The sequence below is a fragment of the Chenopodium quinoa genome, unplaced genomic scaffold, assembly GCF_001683475.1.
Source record: "Chenopodium quinoa cultivar QQ74 unplaced genomic scaffold, ASM168347v1, whole genome shotgun sequence".
NCBI classification, from domain to species: domain Eukaryota; kingdom Viridiplantae; phylum Streptophyta; class Magnoliopsida; order Caryophyllales; family Amaranthaceae; genus Chenopodium; species Chenopodium quinoa.
The window spans coordinates 2905936-2933656 of record NW_018744497.1 but is presented as its reverse complement, the minus strand read 5'-3'; the positions used below and the strand labels follow the sequence as shown (position 1 = coordinate 2933656).

Sequence of the window (27721 nt, the reverse complement as noted above, 5' to 3'; positions counted from 1 at the left end):
TTTGGTGCGGTTTAGGAGAGGTAATAGAACAATCAAAACTAAACGTCTACTACCACAACCTGCACATATGAGCACAATAACTGATCTTCCAAATGAAACTAGTAGATTAAGTCATGTGTGGGTGCTATCTCTTGATCAATGTGACTGATCAGCAGAATGAAAATGAGACCAATATTCCTTCACAAGTATAATGAATCTGAAGCAACCTTCACAAGTATAATGAATCTGAAGCAAGAGTTGCAGAACTTAGAAGCATTTTCTACAAAATATTATAGGTAGCTAGACTTAGTCAAGCGTAAAAGAATTCGGCAGGATAGAATGTAATGAAATGTTGTTGCAGGAAATTTAGCTGAATATGATGACCCTTTGAAGCTAATGGAGAAGGAAGATTCACTATTTGGCCAACTTGTGAAGGAATATTGGTCTCATTTTCAATCTGCTAATCAGTCACGTTGATCAAGAGATAGCACCCACACGTGACTTAATCTACTAGTTTCATTTGGAAGATCAGTTATTGTGCTTATATGTGCAGGTTGTGGTAGTATCTTTGATCAAACTTTCTTTTGGTCTGCCTTGCTGTTTTCCCAGCCGGTCTCACACCGTCTGGGGGGTGAGCAAGCAATTCCTTCCTAAACTGTTTTGCTGGAACCCCTGACCGGCTCTACCGCCTGGGGTGCCTTCAAACAACCTTTTCATCTTAACGAATACACATCCGGCTTTCAGGCCTCCTGTGTTGGATTCGTTCAATTCTTTTTGAGCTGTCCTCTCGTGAGTCCTCAGCCAGTTTATGCCGTCTGGGGGGTCTTGGGACAATCTGATAAAATACCAGATTACTTGCTTCGGCAAATCTAACCCAACCGGCTTTTCCCGCCTGTGGTATCTTTGGGCAACATTGGTGATTAATTTTTCTTCTTCTGCCAATATGCAGTTTGCTCAAAGTGATACCGTCTGGGGTATCTTTTGTCAACAACCATCTTCAAACTTTTATTCAATCTCAAGGTAACGTCTTGGTTCCTTGTCTTTTTGGAGTTTATATTTGAATCTTTTGGCTGTATATACCTTAAAATAATGACCTCACCCATCACACACACGGCACACCACAATTTAGAGGTCAGCCGGTCTCCTGGTACGGCTGAGTCTAGGACTGGGGGTGCCGCCTCTGGGTACGGGGAGTCTCCCTGTTCATCTCCGAAACCGACCGTCTCTGTCTCTGTGCAGGACGCAATGGCTCGCACAAAAAAGACTGCCTTCGACCCAGAGTACAGAGAAGCAGACTCTAGCGAGCTGCCGCCTGACCTTGATCAGGCAGATTCGACAAGGGATTCACCGCATGCCATCCCAAGCACTCCTAGTGATGGGATATTAGGAATGGGTATGGGAGGCGATGAAGATGCCGCCTCGCCTTCTGGAGTCGAACTGGAACACCAAGAAAGGGGTGTCAGTGACGACGAGGCCGCCTCCTCATCCGGTAGAGAGTAGAGTGGCAGCAGCAGCAGCCTCTTGACGCCGGATGCTGATAGTGAGGCGGAGGAGAGGCCTAATTGGAATAATAAAGGCGACCCCTTCCTCATCGCCGTTTCTGCCAAGGATAGGGCTAGCATGGCCAATAACTTGGAGGACTTCATAAAAATTCGTCCTCTTGGGAAGAAGTGGAAAATAATCGTGCCGCTTGAGATGGGCACTATTGTTTGGGAAGACGAGCAGCCCAATGCAAATGGGTATTTTGGCTGCTATGAAGCGGCGTTTCTGGCTGGCCTCCGCTTCTCCCTTCATAACACAATAAAGGCCATCCTTCGAGGGTATGGCCTAGGTATCTGATGACCTTAGACAAACCGTCTAAGTGGTCAGACTGGAAGAACAGGTTCTACTTGGTCTCCGCCCCTACTCAGGAGGAAAACCGGGAGTATAGGATATACAACCGGAAGCCAACCCTTCTGGGCCACAAGTGCAAGAAGCCTCGCATCCCGGATGAGGACTATGAGCGAATAATAGAGTCTAAGTTCTTTGAACATACCACCACAACCCTCTCCAATGGGGACTTAATAAGTGTACCCAGAAATTGGGTACCTAGGCACGAATTTCTTCGAGACGAGGCGTTTATGTCCGTCTGTAAGCTTAGCACTCAGTTTGATAAACGTAGGTCACATTAGAGATTGCCCCTATTTTATTTTGTAATAACTCGTTCCTTGTTAGGTCTGTTTTTTCTGACCGGATGGGTTCTTTTGTGCAGTGCGTGGATTAGCTACGCTGCCTGCTGACAAGACACCCGCCAAGTCAGCCGCTGAAATCCGCAAGGCTAATGCGGAGAAAAAACTTGCTGCCCAGGCGGCGAAAAATAAGGTATCTTGCTTTTTCCTTTTCTTTTTACATCAATTTCCGTTTGGCTTCTATGCCGCCTGATCCCTATGTTCGTTTTTTTCAGGATGGGAGCAAGGTGCCCCATTCCATTTCCAAAATAATAAGGCCTCGGCCTGGAGAGGAGCCGCTATCTACAACAAGGCGAGAAAGACTTCCTCCTTGACAGTACCCAGCCGTCTGACGGTTGGGGGTAAATCTGTCAAAAACCTCGGCTTGGGGTTTGATCTAACGAAGAGGCAGCCGGATGTTCCTGAGAAGGAGACGGCGCCGCCTAGGGCATCCGGCGCTTCAGTACCAGCTGAGGGCAGCCACGACCCTCTGCCTACATCCCAAGGTACTATTGACCCCTTCAACCCTTCTTTGCTTGGCAAGCCTATGCAGGTCAAGTCGCACTCCCAGCTCCAGCCATAAGACTCTTCTGGCAGCCGGCAGTCGATAGGAGGGAAGTATGTTGCCTTCTCACCATCTTTTTCTGGTGCAGATCACTCCCCTCGCTGGCCGGATGTACAAAGGTACGCTCGAGCCATGCTGAAGGCCGTCCCCAAAGAAGAGAAGGAGGCGATCCCAGGGATCCACATCTTCAATGCCGACCAGGTTCTGGCCGGACTGTCTGAGGTACATAATCTTCCAATTTGTTTTAAGTTATTATGCCACCTGACCCCTTCTGAAACCGTTTGGGCTTTTGTAGTCAATGCTGCGCGTGGAAGGGCTCAAGAAAGCCTATGCCCGCAAGTGTGAGGAGGTAAGACGGGCTAAACGGGATGCGTCTGACGCCCATAACGTTGCCCAGTATTCCATGATTATGCATGAATTGAAAACTAAAAGCATAATCATGCAACAGGAAGATTCCATCAAGGCGCTCCAAAAGGCGCTCAATGAAGCCGACACCAAGCTCCACAATCTCAAGGCGGAAAAGGAGAATGCCGAGGCGGAGCTGAAGAAGGTGAACGACTCTTCCAAACTTTTGGAGGTAGCCAGGAAAGAAAAAATCTTCTTGCTGACAACGTCCGATTGAAGGAGGCGGCAGCCAAGGCCAGCGACAACTTCAAGGCTACGCTGAAGGCTGAACAGAGTCGGCTCATTGAAGAGAATCAAGAAGAGATTGTCCCTCCTGCCCCAGGAGCCGCCTCGCAGGGCCATGATTAGCCTGCGCCTCAGCCATAAGCTCTTATTCTTCTAATTTTCCGGCCTGCGTGCCATGTGCTTCTATTGTATCTTTTACCGGACAGGGGTCCGGCTAACATTTGAACAAGTTTTGATGTTAATATAATTTTATGCCGACTGAGTCGGTCATCTTATTCTATTTTTTCCCTTTGTTTTCTTTTCATTGTTTGCTTGCTCTTTTTTTTTTTTTTTTTTTTTTTTTTTTTTTTTTTTTTTTTTAAATGACATTGCCGGATGTGTTGACTATGCCTGCCCCTGGGTGGGTGGTTGTTTAGTGCAAACACTAAGCAAATAGCTGGCCATACATGTCCAGATCAATACTTAACGGTTCTGGGTCAGGCGAGTTTAGGTCAGACGCATGTTAATATGCTGATTGTCGCTTGAGTCGCGCTTAGAGAATGAAATCGGGGTCTATGTGACCGCTTGTGTGAGAAGTCTGAGCCGGCCTGCGTCGGCTGACAATAGACTTCTCACCGGCTGGGTTACCTTGGGGTAACAGCCATATGGAATCTTCCCCAAATTGGTGGGGAGTAAACTTGATAGAATTTTCGCCGCCTTAGTTGCCTTGGAGTAAAAAAAGCTACCGCTTGAATTGTAATTTCACCGGTTGGGGTACCTTGGGGTAACAGTCGGAGAAGATTTGTTAAAAGTTGGTTAATGGGCGCATAAGCCGGCTGGGTTGCTTTTTGGCAATAGCCGGCTGCCCAACAAGATTTAATATTGCCGTCTGTATTGCCTTGGGGTAATAACCGACTCTATCTTGTTTGCAATAGGTCATTTGAACGGTCATGAGCTTAACCTAGCCGGTTAAGACCGTCCGACGTTTTGACGCTTAGAACAATGTACCACCCGGAAGGGAGATGTTCTCTTCGACAAATTCACCTGGAAGGGCGTTGTCGGATGCCTGTTCATGGGTAGAACAGGCGGTTTAAATATGTTGGCTCTGTGCCTTTAAAAGGCTAAGTTAGGTACTTAGCATTTTTGGTTTATGTTTGGGGCAAACGGATGCCCGATCTTAGAAAATACCCGGATGTGTTGTTCACATTGGGACTTTGGTACACAAAGAAATTGAAATAAGGTATTTCTTATTAATTTACTCTATTTACAAAAAATGATTACATCTTCCTAGAAGTAGTACATTTTCAAGTTATCTACGTTCCAGGTTCTGGGTAGCTTTCTACCGTCTGGGGTTTCCAGGCGGTAGGTGCCGCCTCTAACTTCGTAAAAAATCCGGTAGGGGCCTTCCCAATTGGGGGTCAGCTTCCCTTGCTCATTTGCCCTGCCAGTGGCTTCCGTTTTTCGTAATACAAAGTCCCCAACTTTGAGAGGGCGCTTGCATACTCTCTTGTTGTAAGCCCTTGTCATTCTCAGTCGGTATATTTCATGACGCAAGGCGGCATTGCCCCTGCGTTCTGGGAGTGAATCTAATGCTAGGCGCATGGCCTCCCAGTTAGCCTCCTCATCATAGAGCATGACTCGGAGTGTTGGCTCATAGAGTTCAATTGGCAAAACTGCTTCAGTACCGTATGTCATTAGAAACGGGGTTTCACCGGTTGCCCCCTTTTCCGTTGTCCTGATGGCCCAAAGGATGTGAGGTAACTCATCCGCCCACAGACCACCGACTCTTTTGATCTTCTTTTTTATGTCATCTGAGATGAGTTTGTTGAAGGCTTCAACCTGACCGTTTGCTTGGGGCCGGCCAACATATGCAAAACAATGCGAGATCCCCTGATCTCCCAACCAATCCTTGAGGGCAGGCGTTTCAAACTGAGGACCGTTGTCAAAAACCATAGACATAGGAACCCCAAACCGAGTGATGATGTTTCTCCAAATAAAGGAGATGACGTCCTTTGTCTTGATGCCTTTGACCGCCTCGGCCTCAACCCACTTGGTGAAGTAATCTACAGCCACCCGAATATATCTTCTGCCGCCTGAGGCAGGCGTATAAGGACCCAAGATGTCCATGCCTCATTTTGCAAAGGGAACCGGGCTGTAGATAGCCGTCAGATCGGTTGCTGGACGGTGTATAAGTCGGCCAAACTTCTGACACTTGTCACACTTTTTCACTAAGTTCATGGCATCCGCCTCAAGGGTCGGCTAAAAATAGCCTTGCCGTCTGACTCTCTTTGCTAGAGTCCTGCCACCTATGTGTGAAGCACAAAAGCCCGCATGCAGATCCTCTAACACCTCTCTTCCCCTTTCTGGGGTAACGTACTTCAGCAACGGCTGGAGGTAACCCTTTCTGAAGAGTTCTCCCTTGAAAATTTCAAAGCTCAGAGCTCGCTTTTTAAGCGCTGCCGCTTCTGATGAGGCATCCGGCAGGGTGCCGTCTACCAAATAATCTCGGATGGGGTCCATCCAGGTGGAGCTTCGGTCTAAGATTCCAATGGGATCATGCTCAATGTTTCTTTTTTCCATGATTCCCAAAAGACCGACCTAGGCGTATCGCAAGTGGCGGATGAGGCCAGCTTGGACAAAGCATCCGCCTGGTTGTTCTCCGACCGGGGCACCTGACACAAATAGAACTCATCAAATGCCCCCGCCTCCTCTTTGACCGCTTGTAGGTATTTGTTCATTGCCGGATGGGTGGCCTCGTAGTCACCATTGAATTGGCTGACAATCAATTGAGAGTCTGAGCAGGCGTCAACTTTTCTTGCCCCTGCCACCTTACACATGTGCATACCGGCTAGCAGGGCCTCATACTCAGCTTCATTGTTTGAAGCTTGGAATTTGAATCGTAGTGCATATTCGTATGTATCTCCTTCCGGAGATTTGCAAATTACGCCTGCACCACAACCGTTTACCGTAGAGCTTCCGTCTACAAATAACTTCCAAACCTGACCGACATCTTCCGGCTGAGCCTGCCTAGTCATTTCGACAATGAAGTCAGCAAACGCCTAACCCTTCACTGCCCGCCTAGGCTCAAAAGTTATTTCCAGGCTTTGAATTTCAACAGCCCACTTGATCATTCTGCCGGATGACTCCATGGTAGTCATTGGTCGTTTGAGTGGTTGATCAGTATAGACAATCACCGGATGGGCCAAGAAGTATGGCTTCAGCCGCTTGACTGCTTTGTAGAGAGCAAGCCCAAAATTTTCAATCGTTGGGTACTGGAGCTCAGCGTTTTTGAGAATATGGCTGATGAAATACACTGGAAGCTATTTGCCGTCTCTCTCAGCAAGGAGAACGGCATTGAGGGAGTGATCTGAGACGGCTAGGTACATGTAGAGAACCTCCTTGGGCAGGGGGCTCACTAGTCTGGGCAACGAGTGCAGGTGTTATTTTAACCTCTGAAATGCCGCCTCAGCCTCTTCTCCCCATTCAAATCTGGACCTCTTCCTGATTGCCTGGAAGAAATAAAGGCACTTGTCACTTGACCGGCTGAGGAATCTTCCTAATGCCGCCAGGCAACCGATTAGCTTCTGGGCCTCCTTGACGGTTCGGGGTGATTTCATGTCAATCACCTCCTGGACCTTCTCCGGATTGGCCTCTATGCCTCTTTGATCAATCAAGAATCCGAGAAAATTCCCAGACTTAACACCAAAGACACACTTCTTGGGATTAAGCATGACCTTGTGCCACCTGAGTGTGGTGAAGGTTTCTCGGAGGTCAGCTAGGTGATCCACCTGGAGCTTGGATTTGACTATCATGTCGTCTATATACGCCTCTTCATTCCTTCCGATTAGATTGGTAAAAACCGTGTTAATCATTCGTTGGAAAGTAGCAGGTGCATTCTTCAACCCAAACGGCATCACCGTATAGCAGTACAACCCCTGATCAGTGACGAAGGCCGTCTTTTCCTGATCCTTCTTCCATACGGGAATTTGATGAAAGCCTGAGTAGGCGTCCATGAAGCTCATCAGGGCATGGCCGGCTGTAGAGTCAACCAGACTGTCAATCTTAGGAAGCGGGTAGCTATCCTTTGGACATGCCCTATTCTGGTCTGTGTAGTCTACACACATCCACCAGGTACCATTCGGTTTTTTGACAAGGACAACATTAGCTACCCAATCCGGGTAGTAGCATTACCGAATGAACCCAGCGTCGAGGAGCTTTTTGACCTCGGCGGCTGCCGCCTGTGACCTCTCCTCGCCATGATACCTCTTCTTTTTCCTAATTGGCTTTATTTTGGGATCAACGACTAGCTTGTGGACGACTAGATCCGGGCTGACGCCTGACATTTCCTCCTCTTCAAAGGCGAAGAGGTCTTTGAACTCTTTCAGGAGTTGGAGCAAGTCTGCCCCCAACTTGCCAATCCGGGTAGTAGCATTGCCAAATGTTTCGGGGTTTTTTGAGATGTCCCGCGGGAGAGTTACAGCACCGGGAATGCACGCCTGACGTCTGTACCTGCAAAACCACAAAACTCCGGTTGTGAATACGTGCGGAAAGTAAACTGGTTCTCTCGGATTCCGGGAGATTCCGCAATTAATATTGCTCGGGTTTTGTGGGTCTATTTATGAATGCCCATAAATGAGGTAGATTCCTCTATTTATAGCAGATGGATTTGCTCCCCCATTGGGGGCACAATGCCACGTGGCATCCATTGGTTGGATGCCCATGGTGCTATAGGGTGGTGACACGTGTTAGGCCTTTATAGGGCCACGTGTCTAGGGTAATTTTTACCCTAAACAAGGACTATTATAGAAAATAAGGCTACTCTGAAATAAATTAAGGTCTAGGGCATATGAATGCTCTGTCCACCATGCTAATACCAATCCCAAAAATTTTAAAATAAATCATTAATAAACAAACTAGGTCGAATAAATTAAAGCACTTCTTAATCCTACGGTCGAAAATTAATGCTTACGAATTAACATATGTAGTTTGACCACTAACACACTCAAATTCGCCAATTGTAACTAAGCCTCTAAAACTATGATCTTTCAATTCTAATTTTTAATTTGCTAAATAATTAACACATGATATTGGCCAATAGCATGAATCAAACAATGAAGCAAAAATCAATTAGATTTACTCAAACCCTAATTCATGAATTTATTAATCTTAAAGCACAAATAATCAAGGTATAAACATGGTTTCCCTCACTTAGCCTTAGAAATGCATACTCTCTCATAATTGAAATAAACAAAACAAAAGAAATTAATAAACTTGATTTCATAATTAATAAAATAAAAGACGAAAGATTAAATGAAATACCTTGAAGAATTGAATTAATGAAGAACAAAAGCTAGGGTTCAATAATGGAGAAAAAAAAAACTAAAGAAGCGTTTAATCTAAAAAAAAAGAGAATGAAAAAGAATAAGAGACAATAATACAATCCTCTCAAAATTTAATATATTCCTAATCTTATGTAAAAATAATATATAGATACATAAACTATGATGTTATTGGATGATAAGCGATGACGTGTTGCGCAAATATGAAAGCGGGATTGAACACTTGTTACGATCATGGAACAACAAGGATGTTTGAGGCTTCAAGAGAACTCGACTAGCCTTGCAGAGGCAGGAATAGTTGCGGCCTTGCAGTAGCGTCAGCTAGCGTAGGACAGGAGCGCAGCTAACCCAACAGGTGTTGTGCTTCGTTGATGATTGCACTGCTCGGATTGAAACGACCATAACTTTTGTTTTAGTAGGCTTCTTAGGGTGTATGACCTATTGTTGGATATTTCTTCAAGTCTAGTTTCCAACATAACTGAAATTTCTCCAATCTGATATATAAAACTCGAGTTAAAATCGAAAGTGTGGACATATGTCAAGTTCGCCTCTTTGTAAACCATCATTTAACTTCATTTCTAACTCAAATTCATTTTTGAAAAGTGCATAACGACCCTTGTGGATGATATTATCATTTCTCATGCATAAAATCCTCAAAATCAACATACACGAACATAAATCCCTTCTATCAACGAAATCAATTCGTCGACTTTCCATCCAATCAACAATCACCCGAAATAACTCTAAATAGTTCAAAAGCATCCAGATGATTATGAAATCACCTAAAACATTAAGAAAACATAAAAGAAGATCAATAGAGCGATATATGGTAGCTTATGCCTGCAAACACGACTCTAGAATCGACAAAAAAGATTAAGAATAAGCTATACAACTAGCCTAATCTTTGCCTAAGAATCCTATAAAAATATGATTCATCACCTCCATAACAAACCCCTTCTAGCCACCACCTCCCCCTTCCCCTACTTCACCTTCCCTTAGATGATAAAAATAGGTTCCGATCAGCTTTACCAAAGGCACACAATATCTCTTTCAAATTCTCTGACCAGTGAACCACAACGTGACAATCACTATCATCGATCGGGAACGCTTAAAGAAGAAAAAATAGCATGCAATCCATGTCTCTCAATATGAAGTAAAACCTTTCGGTGGAGTTCATTCGGAAATCCCCACATGTATGCCACACTACGAATGTATATGCATCACATTATTCATCAAATTTATCTCTTTGGTGATTAAATTAGACGGGGTTGTGATTATAAAAAGAGAGGCTGGAGTAGGTCTCTCAAACTCTTTCAATGTAATTAACTTCTACTCAAATTTTGAATTAATTCTTAAAATAATAGGAGAGCTTTTCTACTACGTATAATTTTTATGCTTTTGTTGCAAATCTTTGATCTTCTTTTTCCTCATTAACATTTTGAATTTTAGATTGATGGGTTTGTTCTTGCTCCCTCCTATGATTGATTTCTTTCTCCAATTATACTTTATATGAGCTCTTCATATTAAATTAAATAATCTGTTCCTTGATTTAAACTTTTTTGTTGATTGATTTGATGCTGGGATTCAGAGAAGACAGATAAAGCAGTTTCCATTTGAAATATGACGATGGTGGTTCAATACAAAGGGTGTTAAACAAGACAACAAATGTGTAATTAGACTTATCTATTACTCTCTCCTCCTTCCTCTCTCATAACCCTAGCCTCCATTGTTGTTTTTTTTTAAGGGGGCTTCCATCGATTTTAACCGGTGGAAAGCCCCAATCCTTGTTTCTTTAAAAGTTTTTTTAGATTTATAATAATGCTTCCTCCTTTTGGGAGGAACTTTTCTCCCTTGAAAGAAAGGATTTCCGATCTCTTTCGAAATACAAGGGTTTTTTTGAGCTCCTTTTAAATACAAGGTTTATCTCCACTTTTCGGGGAGAATTTTCTTAGGTTTGAATCCATGATAATAGGTCTAATGAATTATCGTTAAATTATTTTGTTGTTAGAAAATTATGCGAAAACGCAAGGGTTATCAAGCTTTCAAATACAATCGGACGAATCAAAAGGAAAACATCCTCATGGCTACAAAGGATCGTAAGATTGTCTCTCCAACAAGGCTGTATTTACCAGCGATATAAACGGGAGATGTTCCACATGCTGTAGTTTTTAATTGGTTTAGATCAATATCTTATGTATTTGTTAAACTCGAATCGCTTTTGTAGATGTCGTATGACTTTTTATTTATGTATTTTTTTACTATTCAAAAAAATACAAAGGGTGTTTTCGGGGCTTGTGTCTAGGGAGGATGTTATTTTACGGTTGGAAAGGGGGTGGCCAACGGAAGGGGGATTCCATGGAAAGGAGGAGAGGGGGAAAAATAAAAAGCAATAAAAATAAATAAAAAAAAGACCAAAACCACATTGTGATACATGAAAAGTTTACTTATTTTACCGATTATTGGCCTAATTAAAGTAAATAACCCCTAAAATTCGAATTATTCAATAATAATCCAAATTTGGGATTATAAAAAGTAAATCACCTAAAGTTGGGATTATTAATACTGATATATATTATGGCATATCAACCGTTGCAAATTAGGAACAAAAGGATTACTCCCTTCATCCCAATATAATTGACACATTAAACTTTCTTCAATATTTACATACTAACTTTAACTATAGTTTTTTTTAGTAATGTATTAAAATCATATATTATCATTAAATATATTAAATAGCTATTAATAATTTTTAGAATATTAACTTTTAAAAATTTGTTTACTAATAATAGGTTATAGGAAAAAATTAGAAATAATAATCCCGACTTTCACGGATTTTGTTTCAATAATCCCAACTTTGGATTATTCTAGAATAATCCGAACTTTAGGGGCTGTTGATTTTCTTCAATCCTAAAAACCAGTGACCGGTTGAATGGGTTTTTTTTTTTTAAATTTTTTTTAAAGTGACACGTGTCACAAGTTAATTGATAAAAAAATTTAAAAAAAAAATAAAAAAAATAACAAACAAACAAAAAAAAAATTAAAAATAAAAACCACCAACTTAACCCCAAGCTTTCGCTTGCCCTTTACGCCGGCGGCTGTTGCCATTCCCCCCTCCCCCTGCGCTGCTAATTCCCCTCCTCCTACATCGGTTTCCCCCTACTCACTCGCCGGTCCTCCTTTTTCGACTAGTTTTCTCGATCGAAAACCCCCAACTTGTTGGGTGTCGTAGTGACCCACACTACGCGGAAAGAAACCCGCCAAGACCCGCCCCCATAATCAAAGCAATTAATCAAGCAAAACATAATTAAACACAAGAAAGGATAAAAGATTATACCTTTCACGCGTGCTTCGCTCAAGTATGAGCTCTTACTTGAACCCTGAAAATACGGGGTCTCCAACAGGATCGTACCCTCGAACCCGACCCGAGCGTCCTAAGTCTCGAAGGTTAGTCGAGACCGGACAAATAAAACTATGAGTTTTACGAATCAAGGTTTACTCAAATCAAGAGTTGCCTTTTTAATTCTACTCAAGGTTGTTTCTTCCCAATACCCAATCCTTTGGTATTTATAGGGAAGAGCACCCTTGATTTCCAATCTCCCATCAATGTGGGAGAGTTGGTAAAATAAACAATTTATTTAATTCCAAATTAAATAAATAATCAACTTAATCACATTACGACAAGTGGCATGATCATGTGCAAAGGAGTAGTGCCCAAGGTTAGGTGGGGGACCATATTCCTTGCTCCCTAAGGGGTGGATTTGGTCCCCAGACCACTCCACAAAACCGGCATGTGGTTGCTGGGCTGGCAACCAGCTAGCGTGCCAGCTAGCGCTGCCAGCTAGCACTGCCCATCATCCCAGCTAGTCAGTGCGTGTGTGGCCCTGCCATGCACGCCCAGGCATCCAGGCAAGCACGCTGCTGTACTGCGATGGGTTGCCTAGTGCCCCTGGTGCGCCTAGTGCTTGCGATGGTCAGCGATGGTGCCTAGGCATCATGCTAGGGCTGCGATAGCGCCTAGGCATGATGCTAGGGCTGTGATAACACCTAGGCACTCATGCCTCGCCTAGCACACACATGGTGCACCTAGGCTTGCGATGAGCTAGCCTAACCTAGCTAGGGCTACGCTCATACTTGTTGCTTGTGATTTTGCGACGCTCGGTCTCGACGCCCTAGGCTCGATATCCGACGTCAGTATTCGTAAAACTCTGTCGACTAATTAAATCCTTCGGATTAATTCGTCGTCTCGGATCGGTTGTTCGATTAGGTTCGACCCGAAGGGTTCAGTTAAGATTAAGCTGTAATATTAATTATACCTTAATATTACTGATCGGAAGCGGCCTCCACCTAGGCATTCCGATCACTTGACCATACTGAAGAATTAGCTCTGTAATAATTCTGAACCCTCTATCAGAATAATACACTTGTTGGAAGGACACCATTCCTTTCACAACCTCCCTCTTAATCTCCTTTTCCCGTTTTTCGTCTAACCTTCTCAATCGAAAATCCCCAACCTCCCTTGAAACTCTCCTCCACTCGAAAATCGCTTAAAACCACCTCTCCCACTCCCGAAACCCCCAAAAACTCTTCCCCACCGTTGAAAACCCTAGCCGCTTAGGGTTTTGGGGTGGTGGGAGGAACGATTTGGGCTTTTTGGCAGTGGAGAGGGGTTTCATTGGTGGTTTCGTTGGAAATGGGGGCTTTTTTGGGGAGGGAGGGAGACGACGGCGCGGAGGATTTTTCGCGCGGGGCGAGAAAGGGGCAACAAGGTGGGCAGTGGGGTGGTGGTTAGGGTGGGCGGTGGGGGAAGGGGAGGCTGACCGGTGGTTTGTTGATTTTTGGGTTTTTTTTTTGTTTTGTTTTTGGACCAATCAGGGCTTAACATGTGTCAAGTGACCTGATATAATAGGTCATTGAATTTTGGTGGCTGGTTAGGGATTGAAGAAAATCAACAACCCCCAAAGTTCGGATTATTCCAGAATAATCCAGAGTTGGGATTATTGAACAAAATCCATGAAAGTTAGGATTATTATTTCTAATTTTTCCTAAGTCATATATAGATCGTAGTAAGTATTTTTATTTATTTATTTTTTTTATGTTTTTTTTTAATTTTTTTTTACTTTATAAAAAATTTAAAAATTATAAAATAAATAGTTTGATGATAAGAAAAATATTAAAATTTATTCATTCAACTTATATTCTTACAAGCTTATCATCGTTTATTATAAAGGGATAAATAATTAAATATGAACACCACAATATCGGCGTCTTCAAAGTTTGGTCTTAATCGCACCAAACCGTTTTTTAAAGGTTTAGTTTGGTTTACGGTTTCAAAATAATGGTTTGGTTTGAGAAAATGTGGGAATACTAAAGAGAACTCACCATCACTGATGGCAAGAACCTTGGTGCAACCCATCACGGTTGGTATCCTATGGGCTACTGTAATTACTGTGCAATTTGCAAACTCTCCTTGTATTGTGGGAATATTGGTCTAAATGTGGTTGACTAATGGGGGAATACTAAAGAGAACTCACCATCACTGATGGCAAGAACCTTGGTGCAATCCATCACGGTTGGTATCCTATGGGCTACTGTAATTACTGTGCAATTTGCAAACTCTCGTCGTATTGTTTTCTGCAGAATCATGTTAGTTGCATTATTGATTGATGCGGTTGCTTCATCGAGCACCATTATCCTACTTCTTCTTAATAAAGCGTAACCTAGACCAAATAGTTGCTACTGTCCCATGCTCCAATTTGGAATCAAGGCGCTGCTCCTTCTTTTGCGCAACTTCTTTGAGTTGACATTTCCCTAGTACCTTTTACAGGGAATTCAAATTTTTTATGAAAAAATGTAGGAAAATCAGCAATCGTCTTGCATTACACAAATTTGTATGTATTCTAAATATTTTTATCGAAGAAAAGGAAACTATACCTCCCAGATTCTTCTCAGTATGCTAACACAATGGATCCAAGTTAAATCGTACACTTCCATTGAAAAGTGTGGGTTCTTGAGGGATAATCCCGAAACATGACCTTAAATCTTGAAGTCTTACCGAACTTATATCCATTCCATCAACTATAATATTCCCATCTACTGGTTCTACCAAGCGAAATAGTGCCCCTATTAAGGTAGTCTTTCCACTACCTGTCCTACCAACAACACCAATATTGTCTCCACCTTCAATTATGCAACTGATTCCCTTAAGAACCAGTGGTGTGTCTGATCTATATTTTATCTGTTTGTGACATCAAATGTTAAGTATCTTTTTCTTAATACATGTTGATTCAATATAAAAAACTTCACCTGTAGATTGTGGACCACCACATTTACAACAGATGGCCAGTTTTGTGGAGGACGGCTATCATTGATGAATTCTGAAGCTTTTTTGGGTATATCTATGTACTGATGAATCCTCTCTACTGATATGATTTGGTTGACTACTATGCATATTGATTTTGAATTGAGAAAACCATACCCAAATTTAACCCTAGAATATATGATAGCGCCATTCCAATGAAGCCTGCATTGTCGGTTTTGTTATTAATGCTAGCGAAAGGTTTTTAGCTACGCGAATATAGAGAGAGGGAGAGAAAGATCTTTTACCTGGGCTAATTGTTCCTGGTGGAAGGAAAACCATGCAAAGTGCTGCCGTTGCAAGTACAACGGCACTAAGGATCTCAATCCTTTGAATAAGCCATTCTGTGGCTGCAAAGTTGTGGAAGAATGGGCTTGCATGTGTGTCAATTAGATCAAGAATTTTAGAAAAAAACGTTCTTCTTGTTGAAAAGCTCTAATCGTTATGGCTCCTACTAAGATTCGGCTAAATGGTTTGCAACCTTAGACTTGGTTGTACCATTGAATCTCATCAGCTCTTTTGTAGTTGCAAAGTAGTATCTCTGTCCTCATGTATCAAAATAGTTATGAACTTCTAAATCTAACAACATAGTAAGTTCAAGAAGTTTAAAATAAAACTCTCTTTATAACGACAAAATATATGAATATAGAGTTCTCTTAAGCTATAGGTGGAGATGAATGCCTATTACTCATGCAATTTGGTAGTGCATGAGTTAATAACCTATGTCTTTTTGGGTGAATATATACTCATCCTCAAGAGAAATTTCAGTTCCTAAAATTTGTTATCAATCTATGTGCAGGAAAAATGTCAGTTTATTGAAGTCGAAGAAATGTACCTATTTAATACATGGTTGGACCTTTTATTTGGTAATTCATTGGCTATAATTTCTCCATACTACACTTTTCTTGACAATTTATTGGCATTTTGGGGATAAAATATAACAATGACTCTATCTTTTATGTGGCAAAGTAATGAATGAAAAACTATTGAGCCCATAGGGATGCACATGAGAGTTTCGATGATGTAGAAAATTTGAAGGGGGGGGGGGTTACATTGTGAAAGATCCTTTTAGAACTTACTTGTATTCGTATCATCATGTAAATCACTGGTGTGGTCACAAATATAACCTGCCAGATCATGACAACCAACACTCCAAAATTTGTATATGTCGTTGTAGTAGCTCCAAGGGCTGCTTGAAAGTTGAAGGGGAGATCAAGATCGACTATGCTTAAATCTGAAGAGATCTAGAGAGTTTAAAGAAGTAAGAAAAAAGTTAATGTGATTTCAGATTTGTCTACTGGTTTAAATTATAGCTGTAAACCATATAACAACTTTATATTTACCCGACTGAGTATCCTTCCAAGAGTTGTGGAGTCATAAAATGACATAGGAGCACGAAATAGGGTGTTAAGTAATTTAGAAAACAACAATCTTGATGATTCCATCCCTAATCTAACCATTGCAAGAGATCTTATAAATAAACAGACTGTTGAGCAAACTCCAATGATGAGGTATACCAAAATTAGTTTATTTCACTGAGTTGAGGATTATCTACGCCTTTTGCCATCCAAGTGTTCTGTAAAATCTGGCCTACTAGAAAGGCTACATAAGAAAAGAAAACGATAGAGATGTACCAGTATCCTATATTCTAATTCAAGTATATCAAATATGGCTTTATCCCAGTGTCTCCTACTTCTCTTTCTTCTTGCTTAATCAATTGATCACTATTTGCTTGATTTCCGTACTCGACATTAGTTGTTTGAATTTCTGCAGTAGGATAGTTTTGTCTTTTAAATGTGTTAGCTTCTCTTGGTGTCTTAGTTTTGGCAGTCTCTTTGTGTGCGTTAACAAGATCTGTAAACTCCTGACTTGAAGCTAATAACTCATGGTAAGAGCTTGACCGAAGGACTTTTCCATCTGACATAAGCTGGATATAAAAAATTTTCTTTCATTGATGATTCTAGCCATGTAGGGATTATATACTCATAAAAAGAAAAGACAGCGTGTGTACATATGTGCACTGTAGCAAATAAATGTGTGTGTGTGTGAGTGTACATGTGTGCACACTCGTGTGGTGGAGATGGTTAACGCCAATTTAGGGAGAGTTAGCATAATTATTTTGCTCCGTTAACACATTTAATTCCCTACCTCTCAAAAAAAGTCTATCTGAGCTAATTTCTTAATTATTTCATTGTTAAGAGATACTTGATGCTGACCAAGGGTTAGTTTGTGTTAGGGGACTAAAAATAGTTATGGGTGCTTTATTTTCATTGTTATGCTTTGGGTCGTTTGAGTTCATGATAAATTTTTTTGGTGGATAATAGTTATGACCCTTAGGGATAAATTTTTTTGTGAATATTCTAGAGAGACAATAAGTATGCTAATTAGGTTATGAACTAGATGACATTATAATATAAAAATGTGTATGCATTATGTTGGTTCGGTTATGAACCAGATGAATTACGTTGTCCTACTAATGAATATTGGATTAAGGTTAAATTGTAATCATGGTACTGCATTTACTCATCTTCCTTCAAGGTTGAAGAGTAATCATAGTAGCTCAGAAGGGTATGTCATGGTTAACATATGTAATTATTTTTTACTAAAGAAGAAACTTAAGCTTAATGAATCTTGCTTTCTTGTAGCATACATATGAAGAAGATAGGTTCACAAGCATTTGTTTAGCAAAGGTACACTCAATAAACAACAGTGAAATGCTGGAAGAAAATCAACTTGGTGAGTCACAAGCAAGACTATCTTCTCGGAAAGAGCTTTCATAACATATTCCTGCCACAACATAAAGAGTCAGGTGTTAATCAAGTTAAATTTATAAAGTAATCCATGGTTGAGGTGTGAAAGATACATTAAAAAGGCTGATTACAATGTGTGCATCAACTGCACTAAATGGATCGTCCAAAAGGTAAATGTCAGCATTTTGGTATAATGCCCAAGCAAGTTGAATTCGTTGCTTCTGCCCACCACTTAGATTAACTCCTCTTTCCCCTATTTCAGTCATATCCCCATAAGGTAGAAGCTCAAGGTCCTTCACCAATGAACACCTATGAAAAGTTTCTCTGTATCTGAGGTCATCCATGGAGGAACCAAATAGAATATTCTCGCGTATTGTCCCTGTTTGAATCCAAGCTGTCTGGGAAACATAAGCAATACTCCTAGAAACCTCTACCAATAATTGAAAAAAAAAGGAAAACAATTAAATGACTCGCCATTTGTCTTGATCTATGTGCAATTGGTTATAAAAAAATTAAAACAAAAAATGATGCTATATGATTAGGGGATTTTGCTCCCACCAATCGGAATGCGCCACGTGGGCCAATCAGGACCTGCCAAGTGTCCCCTAGTTGGAACTGTCAGGGCTTGCCACGTGGCACGCGCTTATTCGTCCACCTTGGACCTGTTATGTAACGACATGTGGCATACTCCATGCCTAATGGAGAAACCGGCCACCCAGGCCCAACTTCCGAGGGAAGCCCAATCAGCCCTAGGTTAACCTAAACCTAGGATGGGCACGTTTTCCAAGGTTATAAATACCTCCCTTCATCCTCATTAAGGGGGAACACAGAAACATTACGGAAAAAACACATTAATTACACACAGTAATAACCGGCTGATCTCGCTAACAAAGCAGATTACCTACGTTAATCACTCTCACCTAGAGAGACCTAATCACTTTAATTTCCGCATTAATTACTCCTTAATCAAGTACTAACTTGACCGTTGGAGGCGGAGCTCCCAGGAGTCTCCGTTATTTTGCAGGTACAGGCGTCCGGTTCAAGTCTCGGAATTGTAACTCTCCCGCAGGACATCAGAAAACCCCGAAACATTTGGCGCCGTCTGTGGGGAGAGTACTTCTGAGATGTCATCCAGGTCTGTACCGACTCCTGAAGAGAGGCGTCCCCTAGACGACCCTCAAGTTCAGTCGGACCATGATACCGAAAGTGAATTTGAAGTTGAAGCTCATACAGCTTCAGACGGGACCCTAAGGGCCCGACGTACCCGTCATACCGAAAGGAGGGAACGGGAGCATCTTCAAACAGGAAGCGAGCCAGCAGGCGCACCGCCTGTTCGGCAACAGCCGACTGATGGGTCTGCTCCCATCACAAGGAATGAACTCATGACCTTCATGAGGGACTTCAAGGGAGAGATTCAAGAGTTGATCAACTAGAAGCCGCCTGCTCCAGTCAAGGAGCAGTCGGCCAAGAAACCCTCCACTTAACTGAAGAGGAAGCCAGTTCAAGGGCGAGAGGCGACTCCTCATCCTAAATCTAGGAAGCGGGAGCCACCTGCCCTTGATTTCACAAAATTCCGTTATCCTACAGGAAATAGGAAACCTGTTCGTCATGTTCAGGCGGACGGGTCGAGGAAAACATACACAGACGCTCGGCTACTGCTAGAGCAGAAGAAGAGTGACCGATTGTCAGAGTCGGCCTCCACTTCAAACTTCCAAGACAGTCTGCGAAATACCTCGATGAGGCATACTCAGTCGTATCATGAGGGTCAGTCAGGCGGTACCTCCCTTCAGTCCGGCTTTCATAGCGACCAGGCGGTACCAAACTTACCGTTTGTACCGCAACAACAATATTTTTTACAGCCACCTCCGTTTGGTGGACATGCAGCAAAAAATGTCCAACCTATGGACTGGCAGCTACGGTTGCTTAGACTTTGTGAACAGCCGTCGGCCTTCTCCAAGGAAATTACTGAAGCCGCTCAGCCGGCCAAAGTGAAAAATGTATTAGTAGGCGCCTATGACGGCACTACTAACCCAGAAGACCATCTGATGGCATTCACCAACCTGATGTACCTTCAAGGGTTGGATGATCCCACTTGGTGCAAGTGTTTCCCAGCGACTCTCAAAGGAATCGCACAGCAATGGTTCGGCAACCTGCCGACTGGTTGTGTAAATAGCTTCAGGACGCTTGCTTACTTATTTGCCTCCAACTTCGCCATGAACATCCCTGCGAAGAAAACGACCCTTGATTTGGGAACAATTCAGCAGGGCGAGAAGGAGGGGCTTCGTTCTTACATCAGGCGGTTTAACCTGATGAGGATACAGATTCAAGGGTTACCGGATGAGGTAGCTTATACTGACTTTTTCAGAGGTCTCAAAGACGAGTCTACCTTCAAATTTGATTTGGTTCGAAAAAGGGTGGCGACTCTTCAAGAGGCCTTGATTGAAGCAGAAGCCTATATACAGGCGACTGATCTTTGTACGATAAAACAGTCGGACGGGAAAAGGTTCGACAAAAGAGAAGGACGACAGAAACAGTCGTCAAACAAAGATGAGAAAAGAAAAGAGGTCTGGGCGGCTGATTCCTCTAAACAGCCGGCCCAGAAAAAGAAAAAAGAATTCAAACCATACTCCCCAAAGTATGCGTTTAACAAGGATAACCAGTTTATCCTAAAAGAAATCAAGGGACGGATCTCAATTGAGAAGCCGGTCCCCATGAAGGGTTCTGCAAACAACCGGAACCAAGATAAATTCTGTGCTTATCATGATGATATTGGTCATCACACCAATGACTGCATCAGTCTCATGCGGTATCTAGACCGCCTGGCTGAGCAAGGTGATCTTGACACTTATGTCAAGAAATCTACGGGGAACACTTCCTCAAAAAATCAGTCGGCCAAAAAGCATCAGCAGGCCAAAAGCTCTGATACAGATGATGCAGTCGTCTACACCATTGCAGGCGGCTTCTCAGGAGGCGGCCCCACTATTAGGGGCAACAAAGACAATATCAGGCGGTTAGATGTAAATTCCGTTCACCAAGAACGGTCGTCCAAATATTCATTTCCTGAGATTGTCATCACTGAAGAAGATCTAGGAGGGGTTAGGGGGCCGCATGACGACCCTCTCGTTATTGAATGTAAAGTGGCCAACCAGAGAGTTGGCCGAATCCTCATAGATACCGAAAGCTCCTCAGATCTCATCAGTAGCAAATGTCTGTCGAAACTAAAATATCAGACTGATTGCATACATCCGGCCTCCCACCCTTTAGTAGGGTTTGGAGGAGGAGTCGTCCACCCACTGGGACGAGTAGATTTACCCATCCGCCTGGGCGAAAAAGGGGAAGGACGACACATGGTAGTCCGGTTCCTGGTAGTAGAGGAACTCTCGGCCTACAACATGATTCTGGGTCGACCTACCCTGAATAATTCCAAGGCTGTTATAATCCCGTCTCTTATGTTGCTCAAGTTTGAGAGGGATAATGGAACAGTCGGCTCCCTAAGGGGAGATCAGAGGATGGCCCGAGAGTGCTATCTCTCGGATGTCAAGCCCACTGTTATGGCTACTGGGTCAAGCGGTGAAAAAACAGACCTTGACAATGTCAAGGAGAGTGCGCCTGTTCAAGAAGCAGGCGGCAAAAAGAGAAAGGCATCCCAGACAGGGGCCGCAAGAAAAGAAAGAAAATACCAATCATTGGCAGAGGAGCGGTCGGATGAGTTCCGCCCTCAGCCGGCTGGTGAGCATGCGGACCTTATCTTAGACGACTCACGTCCTGACCGAACAGCCAAAGTTGGGACGACTGCTCTGAGAAACCTTGGTGACGAGTTTCACAAACTCTTGAAAGAATACAAGGACATCTTTGCATTCGAAGTCCATGAAATGCCAGGCATTAGTCCTGATCTGGCGGTACATAAACTGGCTGTGGATCCAAAAAAGAAGCCGGTACGGCAGAAGAAACGGAACCATGGCGAAGAAAGAAGTCAGGCGGCAGCCGCCGAAGTGAAAAAATTACTTGATGCTGGGTTCATTCGGCAATGTTACTTCCCAGACTGGGTTGCAAATGTGGTGCTTGTTAAAAAGCCGAATGGCACCTGGCGAATGTGTGTAGACTACACAGACTTAAACAAGGCGTGCCCCAAAGACAGTTACCCTCTGCCTAAAATTGATAACCTGGTCGACTCAACAACCGGCCATGCTTTCATGAGCTTTATGGACGCCTATTCTGGTTTCCATCAAATTCCTTTATGGAAGAAAGATCAAGAGAAGACGGCCTTCGTCACTGATCAGGGGTTATACTGTTACACGGTCATGCCGTTTGGTCTTAAGAATGCCCCGGCTACCTTCCAACGAATGATAAACACTGTGTTCTTTGATCAGATTGGGAGAAACGTCGAGGCATACATTGATGATATGATTGTCAAGACTAAACTTCAGAAAGATCATCTGTCGGACCTCCGAGAAACTTTCGCCACACTCAGGCGGCACCTACCGTCTCGAAACACCAGACGGACAACCGTTGCCTCGAACTTGGAATGTAGATAATCTTAAGAAATATTTCTTTTGAATGATGTAAAAAGGATCCAGACAAAATAGTTCGAATACTGATTGGATAAATGGCCGACTGATCGTCTATCCTGGAAACAGACAACCAGTCGTCTAGGGGCATAGGCGGCGTACTAACTCTCCGTACCTGTCTGCAACGTTCGGCCATGTAAAAAAGTCGGTCTAGTGAACAATTGGATATTAGATATGGAATACTTAGACAAATTTGAAGCAAAACAAAAATTCATTAAAAATAAGCCGGTCATTAAAGACCAGCAAAATATTCAAAGCCCCGGCCCCTTGGCCGGGTAAATACAAAGCAAACGGCACGCAGGCCGTGGAAAGAATACATAAAGCTTAAGAAGGGGGCAGTTCAGTATTAGCAGCTGCCGCCTGGTCAGCACTCTTCTTACTGGACTCGGCTTCAGCTGCATCCTTTTTTGATGCCTTACCCCCAAGCGGCACAAGCGCCACTACCGGCTCCTCTCCTCCAACGCTTCCCCCAACGCCTCTTCTTCAGCAGCCGCCAGGATCTCTTGATTATATGTATCCGAACACTGGCGGTACGTTCTTTCCCAAGAGGCAAAGTCGGCACTGGGGAAGAGGCGGCCCCAGGTCATGCGCTGGATTTCAGCGGAGTCTTCCATCATCTCCCGGACTAGATCTTTCTTCTCTTGCTCGGCCTTTTCCGAGAGCTCTTGGGTAAGACTCTTCTCCTGGGTCACCAGGCGTTCCTTTACGCTGGCCAAGGATTTCTCCATGGCTTCGTAAGAGTACATTTTCAGGCGAAGAGGTTTCAGCTCGGCCTTGAGATTTGTGATGGTCGCCTCCAGCTCATCATTCTTCTTCTGGGCCGCCTCTAACTGAGCCCGAACAGCGGCGGTAGCCTGCGCCTGATAATAAAGAATATCAATGGTCAGTACTTCATTTTGGGCAATTTGAAACATTGCCTTATCACAGTCAGAGGCGGCCATAGCTTTTGCAGCCTTTACCTCTTTGTTCTTCCGATCAAGCGGCTTGCGAAGGCCGTTCACTCGGAGCAGGGCCTAAGTACAAAGAAACAGGCGTCAGTTTCCAATCAAAAAACAAAACAGGCGTCCAGAAATTCAAATACTCAAAAATATGCTAAGTATACCTCAGCAAGGACCCCTGCAATCCCGTCAAGGTCAAGGGTGCCGACACCCCTGACCGCCTCCCTTTCGGCTGGAGGAACTGCCCTGATCATAGACTTGGCCATCTCTACCAAGTCAGGCTCCTGGGGGCCGGCTGCATCAAGCATAAACAAACGGATTAGACTTAGTAAAAAGGGGCAAGTCTAAAATTTACAAGGACAACTTCATACCTCTAGGCGGCCCAGTTGGAGTTTTAGAAGAAGTGGCCGGCTGTTTCTCAGCCGCCACCTGTTTCCTGGCAGAACCAGGAGAGCTCCCAACAGTCGTCTTCCGGGCCTTGGGGTCCGACTGTTGGGAAGATGAAGCTGTTGGAGCACCCGTCTAAAACAGAAGAAAAAAGTCAGTATATGCATAAACACTCCAAAAAGAGGGTGAAAGGTTCGGAGCTCACCAAGGGTGCCCCCTTTTTGGGGGAGTCGGTTGAAGCTTGTTGCATGATGGAGGCCCGCAACATGGCCGCCGCAGTCTTGGAGGCGGTGATTTTGCTCATGGCGTCAGCTGCAAAAACAAACAACAAAGTTAATAAAAGTCATAACAAGAAATGTATGGAACAACAGAGTATTCGACAGGGCGACTACCTCTTGAGCACCGACTGCTGAGGCCACAGGCGGCCAAAAAGTACTCGTTGTAGAGCCACTTGAAGCTCGGGACGCAGTGCATGGGTACTTGCTCTCGTACCCCTGTAGTAGAGTCGACCCTCGACCCTACTTTAAAGAGTCCTTTATCAAGGATCTCTTTCTTAGCCTTGGGGGGAACAGGCGGCATGCTACGGCCGCCTGCAAGAAGAGGCGGATTCCTGTTCCACCTATTGAAGCGCTTGTTCAGCTCAATGTCTGAACTCTCAATGATGAGGAAGGTGCTCCGCCAGTCCTTCCACTTGTTTGCTTTACCTCTCGTCATGAGGTAGCCCCTGTGGCTTGTTAATTGATACCAGCCGGTACCGCCTGTCTTAGGGGTCCGGCTGAGATAGTTCATATGGGCGAAAGCCTCGAAGCTCGGCTCCACCCCGTGCAGTTCGCACCCGGCCACATAGCCGAGTACGTTGACCCAGGAGTTTGGGGCTAACTGTCATAACCCCAACTCATACCCATCCAAAATCCGCTGAACAGCCGGATGTAATGGGAAGCGCAGCCCTGCCTTGATGGCCGCCTCGTAGCAGCCAAAGAAGACGCTTTCATAACTGGAACCAGCCGGCCAGACGACTGTGTCTTCTGGATCCGGCACAAACACTAGAAAGTCGGGGCCCATGGTGTGGTTTGCAATAAAGCTCTCCACTTTCTCTTGCATGGCTGTGATTCGGCCCCGAGGTACCGTGCAGTAGTAGGGGGTATTTAGCTCTCGGTAAGAGGCGGATGGTTCCGCCTAATTGTCCCCCTTCTCAACTGCGTGAGAAAGTCTCGCCTCTTGCAGGCGGCTGTTTTTCTCTTCTGTACCCAAAGAAGCATGGCCAGAAGAGCTTGACTCGGAATCGTCCTCCGACGAGTCTGAAGAGGACGACTCCTCCCCTCTCCCGGGGGGGCCCGCCTCCTCTCTTTGAAAAGGAGCAGAATTGTTAACTGTTAAATGGGAAGGGGTCACTATGACTCCCCCCACAGAATTGCCGGCATCCAGGCCGCCTTGTTTCACTTCCACATCTGGCGCCTGGTCAGATGTTTCACTAAGCGGCACCCTGTGGGAGGAGCCGTCTGAATTTGAGATCCTAGCTGTCTTTTTCGTTCTGGCCATCCTGCTCTGCATAGACACAGATACAGTCGGACTTTGTATAAAGGGCAAAGATGAGTCCGGAAAAGGGCAGGCGGCACTCCTAGTCCTAGATTCAGCCGTCCCCGATGACCGGCTGATCACTAACCTAGGTCGTGTCGTGTGCTTCCGTGGTGCCATTTCAAAAAATAAAAAGAAAATTAAGAGTAAGAGAACTGAGTTACCTGAACGAGTGACGGTTGATGAAGTTCTGAAAATCCTGTGCAGTCGGCTTGTTAGAACAGGCGGTAGGTAGAAAAGGTCCGAAATGTCAGAGCAAGTTCAGGGGTCCGAATGTTCTCAAAAAGTTCTCAAAGTGTGAAAATGACTCAAGACAACTCTCCCTTATATAGGCGAAGTGAGAAGGCGAAGGGTCACTTTCAGAATTCAAAATTTGGGCGGGAAAATCTCTCGTCCTTTGGCCGACTGACACCTGTAGAAGGTCGCTGCCTGTTACAGTACGACACCTGTCACAGGTAACACGTGACCAATCACGTGCCACCTGTGAGGGGCAAATGATTAGGGGATTTTGCTCCCACCAATCGGAATGCGCCACGTGGGCCAATCAGGACCTGCCAAGTGTCCCCTAGTTGGAACTGTCAGGGCTTGCCACGTGGCACGCGCTTATTCGTCCACCTTGGACCTGTTATGTAACGACATGTGGCATACTCCATGCCTAATGGAGAAACCGGCCACCCAGGCCCAACTTCCGAGGGAAGCCCAATCGGCCCTAGGTTAACCTAAACCTAGGATGGGCACGTTTTCCAAGGTTATAAATACCTCCCTTCATCCTCATTAAGGGGGAACACAGAAACATTACGGAAAAAACACATTAATTACACACAGTAATAACCGGCTGATCTCGCTAACAAAGCAGATTACCTACGTTAATCACTCTCACCTAGAGAGACCTAATCACTTTAATTTCCGCATTAATTACTCCTTAATCAAGTACTAACTTGACCGTTGGAGGCGGAGCTCCCAGGAGTCTCCGTTATTTTGCAGGTACATGCGTCCGGTTCCAGTCTCGGAATTGTAACTCTCCCGCAGGACATCAGAAAACCCCGAAACACTATAGGTCCTTAATTATGAAAGTTGTAGAAGAAGCTTACTGTACCATCCATGCACGCTACTTCTCCAAGAATGGCTGTTAGTAATGTGGATTTTCCCGAGCCAACTTCTCCACATATAGCTATTTTATTACCAAGTTGAATTTCTAAATCTATGTTTCTAAGTGTTGGCTTTAAGGAATCCATTTCCCACGAAAGATTTGCTGATCTAATAAAAATGGTATGGTTTATGCAGGTCATATTGCTCCTTTCTCTGACATTATCAGTTTGGAGCTCTGGAGCTGCAAGAAAGTTTACAATTCTTGCGAATGCAACTTTTGCATCTATTATTGCAGCAATGATATCAGGGATAACTCTGATTGGCTCTTGTACTAGACGTAATGTTGCAAGAAATGTGAAAACATTATTGGCATGTAAAGGGATTCGGAGTAAATAACGTGCCCAAAATGTAGCAGTAGAGACCAAAACAGGAGACATCCAAAAGAGAAAAATGTTGTATGACTTTTGCAACTGTACAGGTGTTAAGTGTTTGGACTCCTCTTTCCTTAATGTCCCAACTACATTCTTGAAGTGAGTCTCCCAAGCATATAACTTTAAGACCTTCATGTTCACTAGAGCCTCTGAGCACGCCTTCAACCTTCCATCTTGAGCAACCATCAACTTGCTTTGAAACATATGTTGTAACTTTGCAATAGGTGCATTACAAATCACAGTTAATACAATCACTATTAATGATGCCATAATTGCGATTCTGATTGAATGGATCAATATAATAATGCAAGATAAAGTTGGAGGCTTGTAGTCCAAGTCTGATGAAACCAAAAGGGGAACTCCCCAATCCTATAAGCATCCACAGTAATATGATTCATTATCTCACCACCAGAGTGTTTCTACTTGGCTACATTTGAGAGTCGTAGATGCTTCCTATAGATTGCTGTAGTAAGCATTGACCTCACTTTAAGACCAATAAATTTGGTCCGAAAGAACCATTGCCTTTGTGACAAAGATTCTAAGATCTTCGAAAAGCAAAGTGAAATTGCCAGAACACACCTTTCATATTTGAAAGCCTCTTTACCCCAACCAATCTCAATGAAGTAATTCAATAATAAAGGTCCAGCTGACAGCACAAGTGTCTTAAGGAAAACAAAGAACCTTGACACTAGGATCTCCCTCTAGTGGCATCCAATAATTGTCCACAAGATTGAGGATTCTGATAGGGATTCAACATGTTTCTTGTTATTCAATTGATCAAGAAACTATGAGTAGCAATGTCCTGCTTTGTCTATATCCCGTAGTTTGGGTATGTCTTCTTCCTCGAGAGTCTTTTTCGTACCTGATTTCATCAAAGGGTTCAACCAACAAAATATCATCTTATTGAAAAACCCTACTTTGGCAAATGG

The 27721-nt window shown here is 43.7% G+C and overlaps 1 pseudogene; it reads right to left on the bottom strand.

Annotated features, from left to right (window-relative positions):
- Positions 1-135: 135 nt before the first annotated feature.
- On the bottom strand, positions 136-27721 carry LOC110697710 (annotated as a pseudogene).